The 18,923-nt window shown below is 36.1% G+C and overlaps 1 pseudogene; it reads left to right on the top strand.

The window, feature by feature from the left end:
• The first annotated feature begins 215 nt into the window (after positions 1–215).
• On the top strand, positions 216–7,110 carry LOC102737380 (large ribosomal subunit protein eL13 pseudogene; annotated as a pseudogene).
• The last annotated feature ends 11,813 nt before the right edge of the window (positions 7,111–18,923 follow it).

An 18,923-nucleotide genomic window follows, 5' to 3' on the forward strand; every position in this document is an offset into this window, starting at 1 on the left:
CAGTCCTTTTTACAAGTAGAGAAAATTCACGACAGAAGTCATTTGCAAACATGGAATTGAAAGCCATCTGGATGGAATCAACATCTAAAGGAAGGCCTGAATTTTCCTTAAAAACAATTTGAAACTTATTATAGCAGTCATAAACTGGTTTCTCAAGCTTTCGAGTCCATGTATGGATTTTATTCCAATCAATGACTTTAGGGAAGATATGGGGAATGGCTTCCTGTAAAGCTTTAGCAGTCCACCCAACAGGTATCCCGTCCTTCAGTAAGACCATTGGAGATCATCTAATGGCATTCAGCCTTCAGCATCCAATGTTGACCTTGACCCTTTCCAACAAGTAGGTGGACCTATTGATAAAGATCAGAGAAACCAGAGTGATAGGTTTGGATGACAATATTAAATTTATCAGCAAACTGATGAGGGTCTTCAGAAACTCTTGAAACTCCTTAGCAATAGCTCTCAATTCAGCCTTTGTCTAGGGAGCATATAAAATGTTCATGACTGTAACTTCTAGGTCTAACCTTGAAAAGGTGCACTGGAACAGGACAGTGTGAAGAGGATGAAACAGGAGATCTAGAGAAGCCTTGGGATCGTGGGGGTAAAGAGAGAGTTTGGCCACAGAGGAACAAAGAGAAGTAGAAGAGGGAGAGGGAGAGCAACCTGAAGCAGTAGAAGGAGGCTGAAGAGAAGAATTCTTTAAGACCTTATGATTCTTTTCTAATTGAGAAATTTTCTCTATGAATTTGGAAACAGTACTCTGAAAAGAGGCAATCAGTCTTGAGTTCATTTTAAAGTTTCCAAATACCAATTAAGCATACCATTTGATTTGTCTGGTTTTAAATCCATGATTCTCAAGTCAAGTTCTGTGAGTTCAAAAAAGCCCCAAAATGACCACTGTAATTGCAAATTATCTTTGGAATTTTGGGTCCACTGGGGTAAATATTTATAAGAAGGATCATAGTTCTTAAACATAAAACCAGCTGGAGTTGCTGAAGGAGGAAACTCTTGAAGAAACTTAGAATAAGAAACCAGTTCAAGAGGTTGGCATTTATTTGGGATCAAAGAATTGCAATTTGGGGTACACAGATTTAAATAGAAGCCCAAACAGTGTCCTCCTTATAGGAGGTGGACTCAGGGGTTTTATGGACATAAAAGAAGATTAGGTAAGTTGTTTTTAAGAAGAATTCATTGTTCTGACAAGCAGAGCTAGATTTATACATCTTGTAGATCACTAACTGGTCAAGCAAAGTGGTTACTAGGCAAAAATTCATTTTTATCAGTCTTTTCAAATGGGATTTTTTTCATTCTTGCTGACTTGGAATATTGGAATGTGGCCCAGTTCAAAGGTTTAGAAAATAAGACATGCAAGGCAGTTCCTCTGAAATAGCTGCTTCAGCTCTATTTTTATTTTTTTTTTAAGATTTTTATTTATTTTTTGAGAGATAGAGAAAGTGAGAGAGAGAGAGAGCAACAAGCAGGGTGAAGGGCAGAGGGAGAAGTAGACTCCCCACTGAGCAGGGAGCCTGATGTGGGACTCAATCCTGGGACTTCGGGATCATGACCTGACCTGAAGGCAGATGTTTAACCGACTGAGCCACCTAGGAGCTCTCCAGCTCTATTTTTAAAATGGCTGAAATATGGAAATATCCCAAATGTCCATTGACTGATGAATGGATAAAGAAGATGTGATATATATATGAATATATAATGGAATATTATTCAGCCATCAAAAGAATGAAATCTTGCCATTTACAATGACATGGACGGAGCTAGAGGGTATTATGCTAAGTGAAATAAGTCAGAGAAAGACAAATACCATATGATTTCACTTATATGTGGAATTTAAGAAACAAAACAGATGAACATAGGGGAAGGAGGAAAAAGAGAGAGAGGGGCAAATCAGAAAACAGACTCTTAACTACAGAGAACAAACTGAGGTTTACCAAAGAGGAGGTAAGTGAGGGGATGGGTTAAATGGGTGATTAAGGAGGGCACTTGTGATGAGCACTAGGTGTTGTATGTAAGTGATGAATCATTAAATTTTACACCTGATATTTAAAAAAATAAAAAAAATAAAGATGGCTCTCCTTATTTCATTTTTCACAGGTAAAATGGTAGAATTAATTTAAATACATTTAAGAAATGCTATTTAAATATAAGGACTTACTAGTAAGTTATAGTTGAGTATTAGGGAATAAAATTACTGGTCACTTAAATATACAAAGGAGGGGCAAATATTGGTTAGGGGCATAGCATGAGAGATTTATTGCATTATTCTATTATTATTTGATAAAATGTTTTATATTTCTATTTTTAAGATCATATTCTACCCCATCTTTGCTGTTTTTAAGTTTTTCCTCCATCATTTTTGCGATAAGGTATTACGTGTTAATATGATTAGAAGAAAGGACAAGTATAATGTGTTTCTCCCAACAGTGTACTTTGTCAAAATTTAATTTATTTAATATTTTGATTATTCTAATTTCTAATTAATGGTGTGTTAGTGTTTTGGGGTGAATCCCTGAAGTTCTTGGTGTCATGGGCTCCTATTCATATTATGTAAGGCATTGGACAGAAAGATACTATCTTTAGGCAAAAAAATAAAAGGTGAACATTAAATATTTTCAAATGAAACTCAGAGTATAAAAAGTTAATGTAATTGATTTTGAATCCCAATCATTTTTATGGTCCTCAGTTATGTAAATTAGATTAAACTTCCAAAGAAAAAAAGTGTCCATTGATATCATCTTATTCCCCGTGGAGCAGATGTCCTTGCCATACAAAAACACTAACACTAAATAGCAAGACTGTGAAATATGTCTATATAACCTCACGGTTTTAGGATATTTCTCATGTTATGTAATATTTTTTACTGTGCCAGGCCTTATAGCGTTTATGAGTACATGTTTCATTCAGACACAACTAGATTTGACATGCGGCCATGTTGTTTACTGTCCGAATGAACTGGAGTCTGTCAGTTTACCATATCCAAGTCACATACCCCTCAGGTAACAGTGCCTACACAAGGAATATTATATATTAAATAATATATGTATAAGACTTAAAGTTTATGACACATAGAAAATCCTGGCTGTTAAAACACTCCAGGGTCTAAAACATGCTATAATCTTGAAGATTTCTTTAGATTTCCATTTTTTGAAATGTATTTAATGATAACTATCTGTAAAATGTAATTTTTATTGAAGTCTTTTAGAACTTTATACAGTGTTGTGTATTCCCTATACATATCCCAATGAAAGTTTGATTTTATAATTATATATATATTTTAAAGACTTTATTTGAGAAATAGAGAGAGCACAGTGGGACCTTTCCTGAGAGCCCACGGGGCTCGATCCCAGGATCCTGAGATCATGACCTGAGCCAAAGGCAGACGCTTAACTGACTGAGCCACCCAGGAGCCCATAAATACCTTGTTTAAAGTAATTTAAATAAAATCAGTTTTGAGTTATCTATATTTTACCTTATCTATGGTTTAGGTGTGATTAAGTTAGTTCTTCTAATATTGAATTTGAAGTAACAAAAATCTATCTTTTTATAATTCCCATCCAACAAGAAAGGTGAAACTTAGAAAAGGGAGGGGAATTATATCTTGAATAATTCCTAAAATAATAAAGGAATAGAAAGAAAAAATGTAAAGAGTACTAGAGATACTATACAACCCACATGCTTTTTTTTTGTTTAAAAAACTCAAAGACTCTTTTTGGTACTAATTAGTGGAAATTAAATCTGAATTATTTGTGTTTGTATTTCTTCTCTTATTGACAGTACTTATTTTGGTAACACATGCAATTACTCAACTCCAGATTGCTTTTTTTCTCATCCCAGGTAACTCAGGATTATTAGGAAAAGCAGGGTTACAAAACATAACATACTCTAAATTCTTTTTGAAATCAGTCAGATAATTAATGTTTTTCCCCTCCCCCCACATACTATACAGTTCAAGTGTCTGCTGTTAAGTTTAAGTTTCAAATGCTAACTCTACACATCTGATGAGTCTAGGGATTTAAACAGTTATTATAGAAAAATGGCATGTTCTTTAAAAAGCCAGAATTCGGTCTCTTACCCTCTATTTACTCAAAGGATAAATTTTACAACTGTGTTATGACCACTGACCGAAGTTGATTTAAGAGACACAATGTCTTCTTTTTTTTTTTTTTTTTAAAGCATGACTTCCATAATAATTGATGCAAGAGAGACCCCTAGCAGCATCTGCACATGCTGAACTCTTAAATCAATGATGCTGGCTTCATTCCCAACTAACAGGTGTACCTACATTGATTAATCTTTTTGTGCCACCAAGAAAAGGAAATACGACATCAGGGGCATTCACCCTGACTTTTCCAAATATTCATGATATGATGTAATGTTTGCAAAAATATAGGTAGTGCTTCACTTTTTCACCCTGCACTGCTTAGCAACCCAAATGGATGGAGTCATAGGTGGCAATAAAGCACAACATGGATGCTAGTCAGGATGAAATAATACTTGGCTGAAAACCACAATACTGAAAACCAAAATCCCTGACCATTTGCCTACTCCAGTCACAGATTTGCAAAAGATATATGCAGAAAGTGTGTACAAGACAAAAATTTTCCTATTCTAAAAAATGAGACATGATACCTCAAACTTGTCAGCAACCCTGGGTAGCCACTGGGTTAGTTGGAAGAAATGGATTCGGTGGTCTCTGGGTGCCCAGAATCTGGACTCTCTAGACTAACACATGAAAGAGAAGAGAAGTAATCCCAAAGTGAGACATCAAGGAGGAGAAAAGCATGATATACACAGCAGAACCAGTCAAGTCTATACCTCAAACCTCCTCTGGGATGAGGTCTCTTACTAAATAATCAAGGGCAGCCTGAGATCTTGCCATACTGTAATTACTGGATGGTACAGAGATATTACAAAGAGAATGATAGATTTCCACATTATCAGTGGCCCAATATTTACCATTCACTTGAGCTGACATGTATTTCCAACAAAGGACGGAAGGGAGAAGAAAGCTTACTCTCCTTAGAAGCCAAAAATTTCCCCAGTTTTTGTTCTTTATTTTTAACTCACTGGGCTTAGATGTCAGACTGTTTTCAGCCAGAAATGTTATATCTGTGAAGGAAGAAGCTCAACAGAGTAGAGTATCAGAATGATCTTATGCAAACCTTCCTGTTTTCCTTTATTCTCACTGATCTAATAAGCATATTAACCCAGAACAATGGCATATACATTTTAGACACAGAGGCCTATGAAATGGACCAGAGGACAATTAAGTTTACTCTAAGAACACACAAGTTAGAGAATGAAATTTTGATCTTCAAGATCCCATCTTGATTTATGCCAACACATTTGTCTATCCAAGCTCACTCTAAAAGGGTTACACAATGGATACTGTATAATAGCATGATGCCAGCAATAAGGAGTGCTTCAAATTTGTCCCTACCCCATAAACTTTGACAGTGGGAACCTCTCACATTTTCAAGTGAATCTGTTGATTCCACAGTGAAATTAATGGTCCACAATATATATATAAAAGCGTCTGACTGACTCACTTTTCTTATTCTGCTCAGTGCAAGCCAGAAAGGTTTCACTCGGTGCCTATTTGGGGTTTGCTTCTCTCAATTAGCAGCCCTATCATCTCCTCTGGAGCTTGTTCTCTTTCATTCCTCTACCACTGAATTACCCCAATTACAATTTTCTCTTAGGGGCAAGAAGAGACATAAGAATATAATACCAGCACTCCATAAAAAAAAAAATTAGAACAATGAAACAATTTCAAAATCATATGCGACAGTTGCCTAGAATCTTCACACCAATTTCTTCTTAAAATATTATTTTTCAGTAAATTAATGTTTCTAGAATCCAAAACAATCCAAACTAGAATCATATAAGAGAATTTACACTGTATCAAACCTTACTAATAATTTTAAAGATCAAGTAGTCAGGAGGCCAGACAAAGCAGGGAGAGATCATCCCATGTGGCTCCATGGTCCCTTCCTTTCATTATACACATTATACACATACTTTCTGCTCCAGAATAATAGGAGAGGTTTCTATAAGAGGTTCACAGGTTAGCCCATACAACGAGATGTTATGAAATATCTATGTCCTATTCTCCAGAGACTTGTATAGTTTATGTGACATTCTCTACAAATTATGTTTATTTTTCTTAAGCAATCCTAATCCACAGACATTAAGAGTACTGCATAGATAATGACTAGTATCATTAATCTATTTCCCCAAACATTCAATTATCATATTTACAAGGAAATTACACTAGGTTACCTGCCTTTTTTTTTCTTTCCTCCAAAGTGTCCCCTCATCCATTAATCATAGAAGAAACTGATCACACCAGAGAAGGTTGGGCCTAGGCTGTGGGGGCAGGCAGGCCACTGCGTCTAGCCAGAGCCTGGGCCCTGACTTGCTCCCCTCTCCACTGCCCCCAGGCCCATGGGCAGTAGCCATAGTGCCCAGCCAGAATGACAAGATCCTGAAGCCCTACTTCCACAAGAACTGGCAGCTGTGCATGGCCACGTGGTTCAACCAGCCCACAAGGAAGATCTGCAGACACAAGGTCTGGCAAGCCAAGGCAAGCCCCATTGCCCGGCGCCCTCCCCGCCAGGACCTGTCTGGCCCATTGTGAAGTGCCCCACTGTAAGGTATCATACCAAAGTGTGAACTGGCAGGGGCTTCAGCTGGGAAGAGTTATGGGTGGCTGGCATCCACAAGAAGGTGGCATGGGCCATTGGGATCTCAGTGGATCCAAGAAGGTGGAACAAGTCCACTGAGCCCATGCAGGTCAATGGGCAGTGGCCGAAGGAGTACCACTCCAAGTTCATCCTCTTTCCCAGGAAGCCCTCAGCCCCCAAGAAAGGAGACAGTGCTGCTGAAGAACTCAAATTGGCTACAGAGCTGACAGGGCCAGTCATGCAGATGCCAAATATCTACAAGAAGGAGAAAACCAGAGTCATTACAGAGGAAGAGAAGAACTTTAAGGCATTGGCCAATCTTTGCATGGCACATGTCAACGCCTGGCTCTACATCTGAGCAAAATGGGCTGAGGAAGCTAAAGAACAGGATGTTAAAAAGAAAAAATAAAGTGCCATTGGCACCTTGTGTTTAAAAGAAAAAAAGAAGAAAGAAAGAAATTGATCACAGGCCGGCTTGTTATAACTTTTTCCTGCCTAGTGTACCATCTAACCTTGGTCAACATCTCCTTATCATATTTAAAAAAAGATATTCAACAACATTTTGGGCAATAATTTATCCTAAAAATAATATGTCTACTAAATTCAAGATGACCATCAGGATCTGAACCATCCAGTGGGGATAAGAACTTTCTATTAAGCATGATATTCCATTGCATTCCTAGGTGTTTACCCCAAGGATGCATAAATACTGATTTGAAGGGATACATGCATCCTGATGTTTATAGCAGCACTATCAACAATAGCCAAACTATGGAAAGATCCCAAATGTCCATCGACTAATGAATGGATAAAGAAGATGTGGTGTATATACATATATATATATAATGGAATATTACTCAGCCATAAAAAAGAAAGAAATCTTACCAATTGCAACAACGTGGATGGAGCTAGAATATATTATTCTAAGTGAAATATGTCAGTCAGAGAGAGACAAATACCATATGATTTCACTCATATGTAGAATTTAAGAAACAAAACAGATGAACATATGGGAAGGGGGAAAAAGGAGAGGCAAATTAGAAAACAGACTCTTAGCTATAGAGAACAAACTGAGGGTCCCTGGAGGGGAGGTAAGCAAGGGGATGGGTTAAATGGGTGATAGGGATTAAGCATTGGGTGTTGTACATAAATGATAAGGCACTAAATCTTACACCTGAAACTAATATTACACTGTATAATAACTAACTGGAATTTACATAAAAACTTGGAAGAAATATTTTAAAAATATATAAGCATGGTATTTATGACCATATCACTCCATAGGTCTTTTGATATTCTTTGACCAGCTCTTTTACTTTTTTTCCTCCAGCGTTCATAGCTATTTGAACCTGTTTATAGGTGTTGATGGAGACATTAATTTTCATCTATAATTTTCTACAGCCAAGTTCACATTTCCCAGCTGATCCATTTCCATAAGTATTTCTATATAGGTATAAAATCAGAACTTCATATAAACTGCTAAAAGTTTCCAAAAATATTTTCTTACCTATGGATCATCATTGAGATAATCAGAACCAAGTATTACTTGCGTTTGTGGCTTACATTATATTTCTGTTGGACGGTGCTGATCTACATTTTACCAGAGCTGTTAACAATAGTAAGTGAATATAATTTTTGCTACTTTTCTTTTAGCCTTATATTTGCTCTTAATCCACTTAGACTGTTTCCCTTAGTCGATTTCTATTTGCTCCAAATTTTATTGGTAAGACTTACCCTGAATAATTTGCCTGAAATCTTTCACTAGTTTATGTGGAGTAACAACCATCAAGTGTTTTATTCTCACTCTATTTTTCCACCCTGTCATTTTTCCTACTAAAATATTTCAATTCATTGGACTGAAAGACAATCCTGATCATAGCACCAATCTGAGTGGACATAAATATATCATATTGTCCAATTAGATAATCAGACAAAAGAAATCTTACCCAGCATCAAGCTTTATTCCAAACGCATGGGTAAAACAGGTAGAGGGCTAAGATTTTGTGTGTGGCACCCTAAGTCCTTCCTTCCCACATTGGACATGTTTCCTATGGCCCAGAGTAATGGATGAGGTCTCTAATATATTTTATTGGTCATCTCATATAGCAGGGAGTATTTAATTTATGAAATATTGTCACATTCTATATCTCAAAGATTATATGGTTTATGCAAAATTCTCCAAAGAGCTTTGCTTCATAAATTTACATATTCTGTTTACAAATTGCAATCCTAAACCAGAGGCAAACTATTAAGAACATTTCATTAAGAAGAGCATTAGTAGAGCTCTCCCCACAAATATCATTAGGCCTCCTACTTACCCAGAGGTCCAGTTACCACGTTTAAAAAGAGATTAAATTGGGTCACCACCTTCTGTTCTTTTTCTGAGGAAAAGTCTTTGGGAACCAAGAAAGGAAAGATCATAGGCCAGTCATTTTAATTCTTTCTCCTCCACTGTAATTAGTTCTAAATGATATAATGTTATTTATGAATTATGATAGAAATTTAAAAAGGAAAAAGAAAAAGACTACTTGTTTAGAGTTTGCCAGCCATTGTTGTCCATTGTCCAGCATATTTGAACTGATTTCTGATTAAGGTGTGTATAAGCTCGCAAAATCCAAGGATAAGCAGAAAGACTACTTATTCAAGCCACCTCCCTTCTGTGAGTTTGCAATCTGAAATACAATTGCACAGTGGCAAAGTTTTGCATATATTTACTAAATCTAGTTTCATTACATTTCTGTTTCCTGGCTTCCATGTGCACCTATGTATATATGCATATGTGTATATGTAAAGTATACATATGGTAGAAATAGTAAAATGTATGCATGAGATTTATGTACATATCCTATCATATATATGTGTATTTTTTAAATTTCCTTTTTAAATCTCCACCTCAGCCCTCATATTTGCAACCCCAGAGTAAACTGAACATAAGCTTTACCTTGGGACTCTCCAATTTTGCAAGCTACTCACATTTGAAACAGTAAACTCTCCACGCAAACTTTGTCTCTACATTTCCCATACTCTCAACAACCTGCTATTTTTCAGCATTTCTCTGTCTCCAGCAGTGTCCCAAATTGTCTTTTTTGTCCCTGTTCTGAAATTTATTTTCCAGGATCTTGTGTTCCTTAGGCCTTTAGATCCTACCTCAGTGGAGACGTGTCCTGTGGACCCACGGTTGACTCAGCCTTGTAATCTGCCTTAAAAGATTTGAAAGTAGTTGCTAGTCTTGCTTATGTTTCTAAGCTTGCGCTTTCAGATTCTTGGCATATCCCTAGTCAAGTGATACTCCCCTAAATTATGTCTCCTTCTTGAGTGGTAATTACTGTTCCAAACTCCAGACACTTCTTTCTCCATGTCATCATTTACCAACCTTCACAATGACAATATCAGAATAAACTCAACTGGTTATTATTTCTTTACCTCAGTAGTAAACTTCCATTCCTTTCTCCTTCTCCCTTCCCCATACTTACAAGCATTTCTCCTTTTCACTTAATCTTTTTAAAATTATGTAAAACATTATCATGATTCCAAAGACTCAATGGAACCAACTCAAAGAGAGGATGGGAGGGGCGCCTGGGTGGCTCACTGGGTTAAGTGTCTGCCTTAGGTTCAAGTCATGATCCAGGGACCCTCAATCAAGCCCCAGGGAACCTGCGTCTCCCTCTGCCTGCCACTCCCCTGCTTGTGTGCTCTCTCTCTCTCAAACATATAAATAAAAATCTTTTTTAAAAAAAGCATTAAATATAAAAACAAAAACAACAACAAAGAGAGGATGGGACTGAGAGTGTGGAGTGGGGTAGTGAAGAGTGGGAGAAAGAGGGTAGTCCTAAGTCCCCTTGTTTTACCCACATGGGAAGCCTCTGGAGTCTCTAAGGAAACACCAGCACAACAAAAGGGAAGAACAGTGCATCATCTGCCTAACCAAATGGCTACAATACTGAATGCACCATTAAGTCCCATGTGTAAAACTGGAAGGTGAAGGATAAAAGATGGCAAATCAGGTTCAGAGTTCTAATTATTGCCCAGGACTGAATATTTTAATCTTTGAATTGAGAATGTCCCTGTAACCTACCAGTTTCTTGAGGGTATCAAAAGAAGTAGAGCATTCGTGAGACCTGCCCAAGTTTTATCTGAGGGCAAGGAAGATGGTCCTCATTAGATAGATTTTTTAAATGGGAAATGAAAGACAAAATTTTATTTCATTCAGATCACATCAAGAGGAGCTTGTTCAACAAGCTAGTTTCAGGGTATACATACGTTAAGGAGTATACATACATTACATTTTCCTGAAAGAGACCTTATTAATATATAAATAAAATAAAAGCAAATATACTGTGTATCTATCATCAGTCATCTATATACCACTTTAAGTGTTGCCCTAGTAATAACAAAAATCTTTTAGAAAGCATTATAGGTATATGTAATGAGAAGATCATTTCCTACTTCCTGCCCATTGAGAACACATTACATATAATTGGGTGTAAGTTGACATATTTATCAAACATAGTCTTTAGTTTAGTGTTAATTAATCCATTTCATAGGAGGAGAAAGTGAAGCATAGTATGAATGACCTGTTTATCTATAATACTTCAAGAGTAATAGGCATAAAGTCAAGAAAAGCGAATTTTAGGCCATAATCTTAATGAGTAGATAAAGATGTATCAGCATGATCCAGGAACCTCTGGGCATCCAGCAAATTGGCCGTATGCTAATTTCACTCTCAGAGCCATTTCCAGAAGCTAAAATGTAGCTGGAATGGGAAATACTTGTGCTGTGCTCCTGTAAGCCTGGTATATCCATGTTTTCTAGACATTTGGAGACAGAGTGAATCAGACCCAGGAGGAATTTCCACAACTCCCAGGAAATAGTAAATCCCATTTTATAAATTACAGATTATCAAGGCACGTTGCTAATCTCCAGGGCCCCTTTTTTCTGACTTCATGCAGCTCATTTTACAAAACCCACAGAAGTGTTGTAGAATATACTATGTGTGATCCCCAAACACATTACTTTTTAACAATTGATATTTATATAGAGTCTCAAACTATGTGCTTTCTAAAACACATTTGCGTTTGATTATCCCAATAACAATTCTCCCTAGAGCATAATTTGTTTTTCACATTTCGTATAGGAGGAAATAGACATAAAGGCGTTTTGTGACTTGGGCCAAGATACTTTCATTCATATAATAAACACTGTGCGATTCTTAAATACAAAAGAAAGGAGATGTACGAGAATGAAAAATAGACTTTCTTTGTCGTTAAGTAGCCACAATAAATATGCAAACACCTATTATAAAAATTATAGGGCGCCTGGGTGGCTCAGTTGGTTAAGCGACTGCCTTCGGCTCAGGTCATGATCCTGGAGTCCCGGGATCGAGTCCCGCATCAGGCTCCCTGCTCGGCAGGGGGTCTGCTTCTCCCTCTGACCCTCTTCCCTCTCGTGCTCTCTGTCTCTCATTCTCTCTCTCGCAAATAAATAAATAAAATCTTAAAAAAAAAAATTATAATTATAATTTAAGTGCCAATAGGAGAGACCAACAAAATGGTGCAGAGTTCAGAGGATGATATGAGAACCTAGGAGAGCCTTCTTAGGAAAGAAGACTTTAGAATTAGATTTCAAAAGAAGGCAGAATTTTACAGAGAAATAGAATGAGGAGAGGAAGGACACTCCAGGCAGAGGCGGTGGCAGTATCCACAGTCAAAAGCATGAAGCTCATCTTATGTGCCTAGAAAAAACAGTGTGTTGGATACACTAGGAGCCTAGATTTTCTAGCTTGGCTCCTGTTCATTCTCTCTATAACCTCAAGCTGTTTCTGGGCATAACGAGGTTTCTCTAGGCTGCAAGTGATTGAGGATTGAAAATGAATTAAGTTCAGTCCCCTGGAGTTCAATTAGGGTTCCCCAGGGTACCCTTGGAAGAGTCTTGGAAAAGTCTCAACATTGAGATTCAATCTGGAGGCACACCACTGGGCCTGGAGGATTACAGCCCAGAGTCATCTGTCAATCATTTTCCATCTCCCAGTAGCTGACTACAGGGGAAGAAAGTAATTGAATGCCCATGGGGGGCCACCTTCTGAAACTTCATTGTTGATAAGCATCTAATTCTTTGATGGTAATAAAGAGAAAAGACAATCAGACCACAGGGAAAACCAGAACTGAGAGTCTCTGAATAGGACGATAAACTCTTCTACTGGTATGTGTATTATATGAGAATGGTTGATATTCACTTCTCTAATTTCACAGTTTTTAAAATATTCTTCTCCCTCCCCATATCTCCTTAGCCTCACCACACGTATATCTTACAGAATCATCACTGCATTTACTTTCTTTTATAAGAAAATAGATTTAGAAATTTTGCTCTCTAGAATATATACTTCAATTAGATATTTCTTTTGTATTTGTGAAAGTCATTTCCTACTGTTTTCAAAGTTTTGATTTTTTTAGAGATTTTTATGAAATTCATGTGAAAAGAACAAATGTAAAACTGTGTCTCCTTTTCAGAATTAACTTCAATGTACAAAAGCTCACCTTGCCTCTATTTTGTGCAAGAAATAGAATATTTTTTAGCAAAATAGTAAAAGTTGAAATAGGGCAGTCTCATTTTATTTCTACAAATATTATAAAATACACTGATAGACTAAAACTGAGTATTTCATGGTGCTGGTTTTATCTTTGCCATTGAAAGAAAAAATTTTATTTTTTGTGCTGTGAATTGCATATTCTTTCTTTTTTGTTTTTGTTCTTCACTTCCTTTTTTCCTTGAACATTTATTTTCATAAATACTATTATTGTTTACCATGTTTTTATTTGATCATTTGGATATGACTTGGGGGTTGCTTTATTTTTTTTTAAAGATTTTATTACTTATTTTAGAGAGAGAGACAGAATGGGTGCATGAGAGGGGAGGAGCAGGGGGGAAGGGAGAAGGAGAGTGAAAAAAAATTTGAAACAGGCTCCACACTGAGCATGGAGCCCCATGCTAGCTCGATCCCAGGACCTCAAGATCATGACCTAAGCCTAAGCCAAGAGTCAGATGTTCAACTGACTGAGCCACCCAAGCACCTCAGAGTTGCTTGATATTTTATTTAAAAAATACATCCTTTATTTTAGAGCCATGAAATACAAAATTAAAAAATTATATTGGAATCCGTTCAAATGACTATATAATTGAAACGATGAGATTAGAACAGTTTGATTTTCAAAATAACCTTTTTAAAGCCAATTTTTTCATTATTTTAATTTGAAATCAAATGAGTCTTTAGACATATACAATATAAGTACAATACTTACTTACATTATTAGTAACATCTGTTGCCACACACTCAATTTCCTTCTAAGGGCCTAAGAATTAAAATAAATAAGATGAATCAAATTTATGTGAGACAAAACAATTTTTCTGCAGGGCTAATTTTTATACTATGCAGGTAAGAATCTCATTCAGTTGCTGTTAAGAGATACCCGAAACAGTGGTTTCAACTGTGTTAAAATAGAAGTTGATTATTTCTCATAAACAAAGAAACCTCAAAATAGACAGTCAAGTTCTTTAAGCTTTGCCATATTTGTGCTGAACTTCATTCTCATTATCTCGAAAAGGCTGCCAGATATCTGAAAATCATATCTTTGTTTCAAGCTAGATGAAGGAGAAGAGTAAAGGATTAAAAATGTGTGTGTAAGATGAGATATTCCCCTTTTAAAAGCCACTCTAGAATCCTATCCAAGTACTTCAGCTTACATCTCATGATTTAGAATTGCCTCCTTTAACCACAGCTAGTCATAAGGAAACCTGGGAAATGTATTCCTTTTACTTAAGCACATTGCCATCCTTAATGAAATCATGTTATATCAGTAAGTAAGAAAAGGTGAATATGTGTGGGATAGATAACTAATGTTCTGTCTCTCACATATTCTATACTTGCCCCTAAATTGTTTTTTTTTTTTTCCTAAATTGTTAATTTAGCATTGAGTTTTATAATGTGGGAAGAATGTTGCTTGAATTGCTACTCCAAAAGGACACTCGATAAGAATAAAATTAAGTACTTATAAGATATCTTGTGAGCTGCATTATAAGAGTAAAATGATTAGGAACTTGGAATTTGGGTCGGCCAGACCTGGGTTTTATTCCTGATAATGTCACTTATAAACTGTATAACCTTGACAGGTTATTTAATTTCCCATCTCGGTTTCTTCATCTGTAACAGACGATAATAATTTGGCTAGGTTTTGGAAGCATTATAGAAGTTAAACCATGAAAATGCCAGCATAGTGCCTGGCACAGAAGCAGCACTAAATACAGCTTAGCTATTATAGCAATATGATTAAGAAATTTGCAAATTATAACTGAGTTATGTAAAAATATAGGAATGGTACCCTTCTTGAAAACATAAATTTCTGCTTCAGGAAGATTACAGGAAATGTTCCATATTATTTTTCTCCTATAGTTCCACAAGTTTTGTGGATTTGCATAAGGCATCCTATTAAAATGGCAGTCAAAGGGCACTTTATTTAATAATTGAAAATGGCATGCGCGTGAGTTAAACTTTTTTTTTTACTTGGCATTTGAGCTACTTTGAATATTAGTGATGATGTTTGAAAATGAAGTCTTGAGTGCTGTAATACTTTCTGATCTGCTTTAAATTAGAGCAAAATAAAAGTCGATTTCACATTTCCCCTCTGCGTAACAGAAGCAGGTTGGAACACGTGTATGTGATACAACCAATTTTTGTTAATATTTGAATAAAAGATAAGTACAGAATGATGCCTACATATGCCTTTATGAAGTATGTCAGTTGTAAAGAATGTGTTGAGAATACAGAAGTGAGTAGGATTCCGCAATCTATTCTTATGAAATCCCTCTTGATCCTGGAACACCTTTCTGTTACCACTTTTGAAAGACCACAGGAAAGTTCCTATTTTGGTATTTCATGGGTCCGTGGTGTCTGGGGAGATTCCATTTTACCAAAGTTAAAGATGGACTGTAGAAATAAAGATAGTTTTCCCCTCTTGGTTTCATATATTGGACTTTGTATTACTAAAAATGAGACATTCAGTAATAAAAATTCGAAATCTGTATCTGTCACTCACTTTGAACAAATAACTAAAAATTATCTGTACCATAAGTCTCAATGTATGGGATAATAGTGTGTCGACTGTCTGACTCAAAAAGTTGCTGTGATGGGGCGCCTGGGTGGCTCAGTCGTTAAGCGTCTGCCTTCGGCTCAGGTCATGATCCCAGGGTCCTGGGATCGAGCCCCACATCGGGCTCCCTGCTCCACGGGAAGCTTGCTTCTCCCTCTCCCACTCCCCCTGCTTGTGCTCCCTCTCTCGCTGTGTCTCTCTCTGTCAAATAAATAAAATATTTAAAAAAAAAAAAAGTTGCTGTGATTATAAACAAGAAAGTTGAGATATTTGTCACTTGGACATCCTGTAGCTTCCAGTGTCACTATGTGTGTCATTAGTCCTTGAATGTCATTAGCGAGACCAGAGTATAGCTGTAAAAACCAGTTCAGTATATTGACAAAACAAAGTAAAAAGGGGGGGGCATAATATAGTGTAGGGATAGGAAGAATAACCAGTCTCTTTTCACAGAAAAACACATAATCATTCCATGTGACATAAAAAATAAGAAAATGAGAAACTTTTACTCCTATAATATGCATTTCAAATTCTAATTTTCGTATCATATTAGTACATATTTTTACTTCTTTCACTTTAGGCACTTTTGCTGGGGAAGAAAACTCATTTCAGAAGTTAAGAACTTGAGTTTTCCTTTTCATAAATCAAAGTTGCACATAGTTATGCTATCATAAAAAACGTATAAACTGGTAAATGGGTTTTACTGGAGTTTATACACCTCGCTGAAGAATAACAAGACCGATATTTCAGGGCATTTATTTAAAAACGTACACTTGCGGAGACTTTCTGTAGACTGTGATAAATTTCAGATGCACAAACTTTACAATGGTAGCCCTGGTACTTCTGCCTGTTTGTGATAGAAGCATTTTTATAAATGTCACAGTTATCGATACTGTAAATACCTTTTTTTTTTAACTTTCTTTACTGACAAAATAATTCTTATCCCAAAGCAGAGAGATTCTTAAAGTTACTTCAGAATCTACCATGTCCTGGTTATAACCAATAGCTGAATAGGCTGTGTTTTTAAAATCATATCTTTGTAAATTTGTTGGCAAACCTTCCCTTTTCAGGCTACAGCGTTTCTGCTCTTTTCTGTCCTAAGTTTTATCACAACTTTTACCTCTAAATTACCACCTTTTTTGACTTTACATTCTATTTTCAGTTTAAAAATCCAAATTTTAGCTTTCACAGTCCCGAGTCGTCCTGCTTCCTCACTGGGGAGACCTGCCTCTCTCTCTGGGTCAGGCTGTTTTGTCTAACTCCTCACGGGCCCTCCTTCCCTCTCTGTACTATGGAGGCTCCTCTCTCGTGGACCTTGGAATCAACTGCTACCTCAACAGGAGTTGCCTTTCCCAGGAAAGCTCAACTCCAGATGCTTCTGTGTAAGAGACTTCTAGCCCTCTTGCTGAACCTAACTTTTCTTTAGGGTATCAGGAGCTTATATACTTAGGCTTGAGTATCCTTTTATATCCTTATCTTTTTCTTAAGTAATTTGTAAAACAACAATATCCTCTGAATGGGGTTAATTCACCTGTTTTGAATGATTTGGAGAATAAATTTAGAAATAATTTCAAATCAATTGAAAGAAAAACTTAAATAGATGACTTAAACACTCAGATTAAAAAGTTAATTAGTGTAGGTGCATCTTACATTATAAGGCAAGGATCCTTGAAGAAATGGACTGCTTCTTCCCATGGAAGAGGTATGTAAATACGTCATAGTTACAGATATTTGATTAACGACATATTTACAGATGTCATTACTAATGACATATTTACAAATATTTGATTAATCTTGAGAAGTTAGGTATTGATCATAATAAGGAAATACTGTAAAACATGACGACTATAGTTGCTAACGCTGTATTGTATAACTGAAGTTTGCTAAGAGTAGAACTTAAGTGTTTTCACCAAAAAAAAAAAAAAAAGAGATAAATACGTGAAGTGAGGAATGTGTTAATTAACTACATGGGTGGAATACTTTCACAATGTATGTGTATATCAAATCACCATAATGTGTACTTTAAATATTTTATAAGTTGTCAATTATACTTCAATAAAGCTGAAAAAATTCAATAGTGAAATATTTAAAATTTCAACTAATTTGCCTTTTCAAATCAAACTATCTGTACTTGCTTCAAATAACTTACTATTTTTCCCAGAGACTCTTTTAATGGTATATTTTATTTCCGTACCTGTTACTTAGAAGTCAGAACAGGCTGGCGGCATTATTATGCATATGCATTATGTAAAAATAACCCAAAGATTAAAATATTAATGTATCAAGGAGAAAAACACGTGTCAGAGCTAACCAAGGTCATCAAATGTAAAATACGATAAATTCAGGAATTGTTTATTACATGTCAAAATAGTAAATCTCTATGAGAAAAGCTTCAGTAGGATTGGAAAAGATGTCCAAAGATTCCAAGGAATCAGTTAAAAAAACTCTCAGAAAGCCAAAGTCTAGAGTAAGACAAGGCTAACAATCACTGCCTCTAAAGTGTAGCAATATTTACAGAAGGGATACAAATGTTTTAGCCAAGTCCTTTTTCTATGGTGGTGTGCATGCTAAAAGGCATTGTATAATAATTTGATTTCAATCATTTATATTTTTCCCAATAATTACAGAAAAAGAGATTTCTACTATTCTAGAATGCCCTCAATAAAATTCCATATTTATATTCATAGGGAGAATATAAAAGTTCATTTTAGAAAAGTCTTGAATTATTTAAAACAGGCCCCAGAAGAGACGAGACACAAGATATCTTTTATAATCTCACAGCTGGCTTTGGAGGTCATCTTGATAGTAACATCAACTTCTCCTTCCAAAGGTTCAGTCTTACAGCAAATTTACATGAACGTGGGTCACGCTCTTGGTTCATTTTAAGAGAACTCTTTGACATCAAAAATTAATAGGACCTAATATTAGGACAAGGAGCTGACACAGCAGGTGCAGTGAGTACAGATATATCTTGCCTAGAGCTTTAGAGGGTCCAGAAAGCTCAGATTTTCTGCTCAATTTAAATGTGGAAAGCTTGGGGGGATAGAAAGCAAGCATCATGCAAAGGGATCCTTTGTACCACATG

The sequence above is a fragment of the Leptonychotes weddellii genome, chromosome 8, assembly GCF_054177405.1.
Source record: "Leptonychotes weddellii isolate Sample4059 chromosome 8, ASM5417740v2, whole genome shotgun sequence".
Lineage (NCBI taxonomy): Eukaryota > Metazoa > Chordata > Mammalia > Carnivora > Phocidae > Leptonychotes > Leptonychotes weddellii.